We start from the raw sequence: 6,000 nt of genomic DNA, 5'->3' as shown, positions 1-6,000 counted from the left end.
TTTCAGACTTAAAACAAAGCGTCTATATCTATAAATATGTACAGAAATGATGCATTTGAGTTTCAAAGTTCCTCACACTGCTGCTGCTGCTTTTACCCTCACAAGGGGAGAAGACAAATATGCAGAGCAAATTCTTCATACAGCTTTATGTTAATATTTCCCTGGATGAAGTGAGCTATAAAGAGTTTTAAAGAGGAAGAACATGGGAAATGCAAAACGAGAGGAACAGAAAGCTTTTCCCTATTGAGGAAGGCTCTTCCAGAGGACCAGCACTTCCCAGAATAAAGGAGCCATCAGCCAGCACCAGCATCTATCCAAGGTCTGGCCAGGAGAGATCAGCAGGGTTCAACTGCAGGGACAACCAAGACAGCCACAGCATTAAATCAGACTCAAAAAATAAGTAGAAAGTATCTCAGAATGTTCCCATCAAAGTCTAATTATCTGCTGACTTCTTAGACATGAGAGAATTTTCTTTGTCTATTTAATTTCATGCTTATCATCAAACTAGTCATTAAATGGCTGAGTATTAGGGGAAAAATTCAAGGCTTTCTGGTCCGTCTTGTTTAATCCTTCAGCCCCTCCCTCCCCTCCTCCCCATCCCATTTTCTCTCTGGCACAGTCAGACAAGGGAAAAGCAGGCAGGGTGTCGTGCCGGGCAGCGTGGTACGATCTCTGCATTGTGGTCTGGAAATGGGCAGGATATGAGGGTGCATAATCCCGGGTAAAGGCTAGGATGGAAAATCCTCCAGTGCCACATCGGAGCTCAGCGGCACAGTTCTGACTGCTGGCAAGATGTACCTCGCATCCCGCGGGATGCAGCAGGATTCCAGGGGCCTCCATGAGTGAGATGAGACCCAGAAGGCTGATCACTATAATGAAAATCAGCTGTCTGGGAGTCACGTAAATTGCTAAAAACAAAACCAAAATGATTAAGCAGTAAATGATACTGGGCTTTCCTCTCTTAAAATATATGATTGGGAGACATTATGTGAAATTGGAAAATAAAGAAATTTCAGCCACTGAAAGGCTTTTGTATGTAGGATGAATCAGGGATGTAGAATCGCTGCTTTGGGATATCTTTGAAACTGGGAACATAGAAACGTTTAAGCAGAGATCGGCTGTTTAAACTGATGGCAACATTATCCCACTGGAATGGATTCCTGCATTAGGTCTCGGCTGCTCTTCGGCTAGTCTGTGTGGAGGCAACGGGGGTAGGACACAGCCTGTAACAGCTACTGCTGCCTTGTGCAAAAAAACTTGTTCTGGCCATGGCAGGATTTTGGCTTAGATAGACCAGGATGCCTCCAGTCAGGCAATTCCAAGTGTTTGTGGCAATGTCCTGTCTACTTCTTCAGTGCGATGTGTTTCTTTCTGAGGGGATGTCACTTCAACGCTCACTGTCCAATAAGACTATACCAGTCCCGTCTCTGGGATCCTTGATTAAGTCTTGATGCAAACTACTGCTTCTCTCTGTGGTTTGGTTTCTAACATCCAGGAGGAACCATTTCCCCAGCAGCAGTCTCCAAGCCTTAAACTTTTGACCTGAGCTAATTACTGAATTCACTTTATAGAAGTAATGAGGTTCTGAGCCTCTGCAATGCCTTGAAGGCTCTAGAGAGTCCGAGCCAAAACCTGAGCTCCCTAATCAGTTCTGACTCTGTTTTTTTTATTCATTTACCGAATGCCCTAGGGCACTGCCGCTCCTTCAGCTCTCTGGGAGGAGCTGCAGTGCTGCTTCTCCCCAGTCTGCAACTGGGCAAAACATCCCAGTTCAGAGCTGTGGGAATACTCAGCACCTCAATAATGAAAAGAGGAGACACCAGTGGGGACCTGTGCTGAGAGAGTGGGGACAAGAGGGTTGTGCTCTGGTCTTTTCTCAAGTCTGCTATTAAACAACATGGGTCTCCTCCTTCTGCCTCAAATTCTCCAACAAAGAAACTGACAGCACTTTGTTGTCTGTTGTGTGTGGGTGGTGTAATGATGAAAGAAGGAGAAGTGCTGCTGTGCAGGACCATGGCAGCAAGACCACAGCCAGGAACAGGCTCTCATGCTGCAGAAAGGTGTTCCTGTGCTCTGGTCAACTTGTGTAGTCACCAACTCTCTCCTTCTGCTGAGTTCTTCCTATCCAGAGTAGACAGGCCTTAACTAGCACTCCAAACCTGATCCTGTCTTGTCTTTCACCGGGAAGATCTGGGAGCTGTCAGCAGCTGAAGAAGAGCCTGGAGAAGAGCTAGGTCCCTAGCTGCTCACAGAGCTAATGGTCCAGGCTTCCCCTCTCAAGGGATTTCTCCTGCCCTTGTGCTTGCTCTGGTTCTCCCTCCAGCTTTTACAAGCAGCAGCACACACAGGGCTGAAACCTTGCTGAGTGGCACGAGAAAGTGTCTGTGTCACCCAGCTAAGGATGCTGCTGACCAAGTTCTAGCTCCAACCCTCAACTCCAGCACGCACTCTGGGGCAGCGTGTGGAAAAGAGCATCCCCGCTTCCCAAGAGAGTGACGGAAAGCATGCTGTCGCTGGCTATCCTCATGACCATACTGAAGGAAGAAATAGCTAGTGGTTCTGCAGGCAAATGTGGCCTCCTGATGCCAAGTCAGCTGTATTGCCATAGCGTTGTCCTGCTCAGTGAGCCTCGTCAGTGGACAGCGTGGGACCCCAAGCTGAGCCATGCTCCACAGTGGGGAGTGTTGGACCCCACGCTGAACCACCCACAGCCACGTCCTTTCTGCCTGTGGCCGAGTACAGGCAGAAAAAGCTTGCCTCTGCCTGGAAAATACTCCAGCCCTGAAGCATGGGCAAGAGCAGTGTTGGCTCGAGCACACGGAAGGCAGCGCTCCCACGTTACAGCTGCCAGAAGGCAGAAATGGACCTGATGCTGCTGTAGACAGAAATAAAGCCATCCTGGTTAGGAGGAGGGAAAGAGATTTACATTGCACATCTGCACAAGGTTGATGGCCAAGCACTCAAGGCCAGCACAGTCACTAATGTGGTCTTGGCAAACACAGCTCCCCTTGCTGAAAGTGATGTGGCTGGGAATCACGTGATGATGCCACTTTTCTTCCTGCTTTTCCTCTGTGTCCTTTTGGACAGATGGTTAGTGATTCAGAGAAGAAGAGGAGACTTTGTGAGCATCCTTGTGTTCAGCCTTACAATGGAAATAATGTTATTTTAACAGGCAGATTTGAGAGATCACTTTACCTGACAAATGCCAGAGGAATTAACCTCAGCATTTGCAATAAAAATGATAAGATATTTTTCTTTCCAGTATAAAGATTCCCTAAAAATACATAATTTCAATTTTAACTCATAATTATGGAAGTGAAGCTTGTGGCATCTGAAATGCTCGAAAAGCAGGTGTTTTACAACAGCTGTAGCAGGAAAGAGAAGAGCGCGTGGGGAAGCAAGAGTGGTTCTCCCATCCAGCCTGCGATACGTGCACTGGAGAGAAGAGGCTTGGCAGGTGGAAATGCACCCAGGTCTTTTGCCATGAGTGGAGATGGGCTGGTTTTGCATCACTTGCTGTGAACAAAGAACTTACCTGGTTTGGAGCTGCAGGGAAGTGATGCAGAAAGATCTGTGACTGGACAGGTAGAGATAAGCTATGAATTCCTGTTACCAGCACAGTTTTACAATAGGCTATCATTATAATATATATAATTTTATAACATTATATAATTGTTATAATTCAGCAAATCATCCAGCTGGAGTTAAAACTGTATCTTGGGAAATTCACATCCACAAGGACAGGAAGCTACAGACAATTTAGTGATGGATATGACCAACAGAAAACGATCTTGGATTTCAGGTACTTTTTCGAAAACTGAAAGAAAAACTGATAAAGATCATGTTTAAAAAATGGATCTCTTTATGATGTGTTGGTCACCTTTCACTCTGGTCACCTTTCATACTGAGTCCTCCCTCTTCCTCCACAGACTCCCTAACCTTTCACTTGCACTTTGTGCACCGTTCGCTGTCAGCAAAGCAGCCTTGGGCAGGGTGACCTGGGAGGTGAGCACCCCAGCCAGTCTCATAAGATGTCAATTTATCAGGGACTAAAGTGATTATGAATTCCTCCCAACATGGGCAATCCAAAATCACTTGAAGAATGCAACGAATCCTGGATCTCTTATTCTAGTATGTGCCACCCACCATAGCCCCAGCTGCTGCACCCCGCTGCAAATAATTGCACCGTGATGCTTGGGTCACCTGAAGAGGGCTGGAGAACTTGAAGGAGCAATAAAGTAAATCCATTTCATTAAAACAGGGAAGACTGGTAGATGTAATTTTGCAGATTGAATTTGTTGTTAAATAAACCTGCCTTGTACTGGGGCAAATAAAACCCAGCTGCCAGTGCAACCAATAACCAGAGTGGGCAAATGCAACTGAACCTGGAAGACTGAATTGTAGCATAAGAGGTGCAAGGTTGGCTGCTGGAAGTAGATTTTTTTGCAATTAGACCATCTAGTCTAGTCAGAAAAAGGAGATAAGCTTTAGGAAAAACAAGCCCTTCTTTGAATTTGAAATAGAAGTAGCAAATTGACAGATAGCTCAGGATAGTGAACAGAGCAGGAGAGCAGGGCCAGGCTAATCACTGGAGATAAGATCTCCAGCACAGCGATGATGCGACAGGCAGTCTAACAGCTCCTGCTGTGGCACCTTTCCTCTCCCTGCAGACATCCTGACAAGCGGAGCAACCTGACCTCCAAGGGGACATCTGCAGCTCCAGCTGCCTGCATCAGCGCTTGGTCCACGCTCGCTGTCGAGGAAGCTGACCAAAACTGATGCAAATGATGCTTCTCAGCCTGTGACGTGTGTCTCACTCTTAAAGAATATAAAAGTGAATGAGAAACAACCCGCTACTCCATCCCTTTGCAGGCATTTTCCAGCCCCAAATAATATTATTTATGTCAGTGTGGTGCCATAACCATCTTGTGAGAAGACAGCAAAATTAAATTCCCGAGAAAGTTTGCGAAAGGACCATAACAGTCAGTGTTAGGGCTGGATTTTCTATCGAGCGGAGTGTGTCGGATGATGAGTGCAGACTTGGGAAAAAGACACCTTCCTGAACAGGTCTGTGTCTGGAGCCCATGCTCTACATTCCTGAATGCCTCCATAGTCCATCGTTTACTGGACTATACTCCTCGGGACCTATCCTGCTATCTATAGGCCTGCGACCCCTCTGACAGAGCATCAGTCTCCCCTGGGCGTTGGAAAACGGCCTGAAAAGCAGCACACGGCTGTTGTTACACTCGGTCAAGCTGACGACTATAGACTCTTTGGCACGGGAGCTGCCAGGCTGGACTGAACGGGGAATTGTGTCTTTTAGGTCTGCATTCAGTCCTCACACTTTCTCCTGGCCTCCTTTAACAGCAAAAGACTTGGGAAGGTTTTGTTCAGATTACTGGAGAAGGTTTTAGAAAAATTCCTCTATGACATTCTTTAGAGGACTCTCTCCACCCTCCTCTCACCTGTACAGACAGTCCAGTTTTCCCTCTTGGGGGACTCCAGCCGGATTGACAGAAGAAGACATCGATCCTGTGGATGCATGCAGCTCCTGGGGCCTCTTTGTGTCAGGATGTTTTAACAACAAACATATCGCAGCCCCTGGAGCATCCCGTCCAGCGTGTGAGAGGCAGGGAGAGGCAGCCTGGCACGTCCATCTCTTTATGCCTGGATTATCTTGTTGATGAAACGTGGATGAAAATAGGTTTTAATTATTTTTTTTTTAACTTTGAGATCACCCTTATTGACAAAATATCAGCGTGAGGCAGATTGACACCCAGATTTGACTTGGAAAGCAGTTCAGAATTAACCTACTGAACTAATGGACAAAACAGCACAGTTATCTGCATCAGTTTGCTGAAATTAGACCTAGCAAATGAGTGTTTATTCAGCACAAAGGAGTAGCGCATAGAAGATCTGTGCCTAAAATTTCCCAAAGTAGCTGATGATTTTGTCTACTTCTGATGGAATTCTTAACCTGACACATTTCAGAGAGACTGA

Source organism: Chlamydotis macqueenii, chromosome 25 (genome assembly GCF_036417535.1).
Source record: "Chlamydotis macqueenii isolate bChlMac1 chromosome 25, bChlMac1.mat, whole genome shotgun sequence".
NCBI lineage: Eukaryota > Metazoa > Chordata > Aves > Otidiformes > Otididae > Chlamydotis > Chlamydotis macqueenii.
This window is presented reverse-complemented; position numbering follows the sequence as displayed.